Source organism: Apium graveolens, chromosome 5 (genome assembly GCF_009905375.1).
Source record: "Apium graveolens cultivar Ventura chromosome 5, ASM990537v1, whole genome shotgun sequence".
Taxonomy (NCBI): Eukaryota; Viridiplantae; Streptophyta; class Magnoliopsida; order Apiales; family Apiaceae; genus Apium; species Apium graveolens.
In genome coordinates, this window is record NC_133651.1 from 72020767 (window position 1) to 72024880 (window position 4114).

Genomic DNA, 4114 nt, shown 5'->3' on the forward strand with positions numbered 1-4114 from the left:
AGTCTGACAGAGGAGATTACGCTAATGTTAAATGTTATAATTGTGGTGAGAAAGGCCACATATCTCCTGATTGCAAGAAGACCAAGAATGACAAAGGCAAAGCTCTTGTCACAAAGCAGAAAAGCTGGACAGACACCTCAGACTCTGAAAGTGATGAGAACTATGCATTGATGGCAAATGCTGATAAATCAAGTTCTGAGAGCAGTTCTGAAGCTGCTGAAACAAAGGTACCTCAGACTACTTATGCTTTTCATACTGATGATATTGATGAGTTGAGAAGATATCTTAAAACCATGTTTGTTAGTTATAGAGATCAAACTTTAACATGTGAAAGATTAACTTCTGAAAATCTTGCTTTTAAGAAAAGAAATGATTTCTTAGAAAAAGAGTTAGTCATGTTTCATCAAACTCAGCAGGATAGAGATAATGCTTTTTATATTAGGGATGAAGTGCTAAAAATGAATGAATCTCTAAAAACTGAGTTAGAAAAGGAGAGAGAGATTATCAGAACTTGGACTAACTCTGGCAAAACAACTCAAAATTTGCTAAGCAGTGGAAACTGGAAAGAGGGTTTAGGCTATGGAGAAAATGAAAAAGGAACTGTAGAAATTAAGCCTGTTGATAAGCAAAAGCCGAAGTTAAAACCTGTTAAGTTTGTAACTGAAAAATCCGAAAATGAGAAATCAGAAGTTAAAAAGGAATTAGCTTCTGACAAACTAAAACAGGAAAAGACAGCTGAAGTTAACATAGGCTTAATGACGAAGAAGCAGCTTAAGCATAAGCTGAAAGATGTTAAGGATGCAAACAAGGTAAAATCACCTAGGAAAAACAGGAATGGAAAGGAAGGTGTGAATAAAAGCAATAACTATAAATCTGTTCCTGATGCTCCTAGGAAAGCATGTCATAACTGTGGAAGTTCTAACCATCTGGCTTCTTTTTGCAGGAAGAATAAGAATATTAACTCCTTATATACAAAGTCAGGAGTTAAGAGTCAGTCTGTTAGATACAAACCACAAAATCCTTGTTTTCATTGTGGTAGTTTATGGCATTCCATTTATACTTGTAAGGAATATCATAGTTTGTACTATGATTATTATCAAATAAAACCTTCTTTAAAGAAAGTTTCTGTTGTTCCTTCTAGTATAAGGTCTGATAAGAAAACTGTTAACATAAAATCTGATGTTAAATCCGCTGCAAATGTTAACAAACCTAAAAAGGCCAAAGGATCCAAGCAAGTCTGGGTCCTTAAAACTAATAATTAGTGGTCTTTTTGATTGCAGGGCAACAGGAAAAATATTCTAGTTCTGGACAGTGGATGTTCAGGACATATGACTGGAAATAAGGCCCTGCTATCAGACTTTGTGGAGAAAGCTGGCCCAAGTATTTCTTATGGAGATGGCAACATTGGAAAAACCTTGGGATATGGCAATATCAATCTTGGGAATGTCATTATTAAAGATGTAGCTCTGGTCTCAGGACTTAAACACAACTTACTGAGTATAAGTCAAATCTGTGACAGAGGTTATCATGTTGATTTCTTTGCAGAACATTGTGAAATAGTTAGTAAATCTAAAGGAAAAATTGTTCTGAAGGGATTCAGGCGTGGTAACATTTATGAAGCTAAGCTTTCAACAAGTTCTGATGGTTCTGCAATCTGTTTAGTGAGTAGAGCCTCAACTGAAGAAAGCTGGAATTGGCACAAGAAACTCTCTCATTTAAACTTCAACAAGATAAATGAACTGATCAAGAAAGATCTTGTGAGAGGACTGCCAAAATCAGTGTTTGTTCCTGATGGTCTTTGTGACTCATGTCAGAAGGCTAAACAAAGAAAATCTTCGTTCAAGAGCAAGACTGAATCATCAATTCTTGAGCCTTACTATCTACTTCATGTTGATCTATTTGGTCCAGTGAATGTCATGTCTATTGCAAAGAAGAAATATGCGTTGGTCATAGTAGATGAGTTCACCAGATACACATGGGTGTATTTCTTGCACACAAAAAGTGAAACTGCATCTATCCTGATTGATCATGTCAAACATCTGGATAAATTGATCAAAGATTCTGTGAAAATTTTGAGGAGTGATAATGGCACTGAATTCAAGAATTTGATAATGGAAGAGTTCTGCAAAAATCATGGAATAAAGCAGGAATTTTCTGCTCCTGGAACTCCACAGCAAAATGGAGTTGTTGAAAGGAAGAATAGAACTCTAATTGAAGCTGCACGAACAATGCTTGAAGAAGCAAAGCTTCCAACCTATTTCTGGGCTGAAGCTGTGCAGACTGCTTGTTTTACTCAAAATGCAACACTCATTAACAAGCATGGAAAAACACCATATGAGATGATGAAGAACAAGAAGCCAAATCTCAAATACTTTCATGTATTTGGATGTAAGTGTTTTGTTCTCAAGACTCATCCTGAACAGCTATCCAAGTTTGATCTAAAACCTGATGAGGGAATCTTTGTAGGATATCCACTTTCTACAAAAGCCTTCAGAGTCTATAATTTGAGAACAAAAGTGGTCATGGAATCTATCAATGTCTCTTTTGATGACAAGAAGATCACTGGACTTGAAGATTGCATTGATCATAATAAGCTGAGATTTGAAAATGAAGATTCATATTCTGATACCTCAAGTCCTGACAGTCTAAGTCCTGATACTGTAAATTCTGATGGATTAAACTCTGATGTTATTGAAACTGTGGTGACTACGTCAAAGGAAGATGCACCACTGCAGGGGGAGCATACTCAAGATTTTATCACATCTCAAGAAGCATCAGAACATACATCTGGCTCGTCAAATTTTGATTCGTCAAGTTCTGATAAGCCAAGTACTGACAGTGCTGAAAATCTAAATACTGAAGGATCCAACTCAGAGAGCATAGTTTCAGGGGGAGCATCAGAAAATGAAATCGAAGACAGCATGAATTATGGGGGAGCATCCAGTTCTAGAGAAAATCTTCCATCTGCAAGGAAGTGGACAAAATCACATACACCTGATTTAATAATTGGAAATCCTGAGGCAGGTGTCAGAACTAGAACAGGTACTTCGAATGAATGTCTTTACAATTCTTTTCTCTCTCAGACTGAGCCAAAGAAAGTGGAAGAAGCTCTTCAAGATGCTGATTGGGTGCAAGCAATGCAGGAAGAGTTGAATGAATTTGAAAGAAACAAAGTCTGGACCTTAGTGCCAAGACCCAAGAATAGATCGGTTGTTGGTACAAAGTGGGTATTCAGAAACAAAACTGACAGTGATGGCATAATTGTAAGGAACAAGGCAAGGCTGGTTGCAAAAGGATATTCTCAACAGGAGGGAATTGACTATGATGAAACATTTGCTCCAGTTGCTAGGTTAGAAGCCATAAGGATATTCATGGCTTATGCTGCTCACAAAAAGTTTACTGTCTTTCAAATGGATGTGAAAAGTGCTTTTCTCAATGGAGAATTGGAAGAGGAAGTATATGTTGAACAACCTCCAGGCTTTGTAGATTCCAAACATCCAGATTATGTCTACAGGCTTGATAAAGCACTTTATGGACTTAAGCAAGCTCCTAGAGCATGGTATGAGACTTTAGCTCAGTTTCTTCTGGAAAGTGGATTCAACAGAGGAACTATTGACAAAACATTGTTCTATCTCAACCATGGCAAGGACTTACTTTTGATCCAGATTTATGTTGATGATATCATTTTTGGGTCTCCAAATGACAAACTTTGCAAAAAGTTTGCCAATCTAATGCAGTCAAGATATCAGATGAGTATGATGGGAGAACTTAGTTATTTTCTGGGCCTTCAAGTCAAGCAGAGTGAAGAAGGAACTTTTATTTGTCAATCTAAGTACACCAGAAACTTGCTGAAAAAATTTGGAATGCAAGACTGTTCAAGTGCATCCACTCCCATGGCCACTGCAACAAAACTGGATAAGGATACTGGTAATTCAGTAGATATTACTGATTACAGAGGTATGATTGGCTCACTTCTCTATCTAACTGCTAGTAGACCAGATATCATGTTTGCTACCTGTCTTTGTGCAAGATTTCAAGCAGATCCAAGAGAACCTCACTTAACAGCTGTAAAAAGAATCTTTAAGTATCTTAAAGGAACAGCTGATCTAGGATT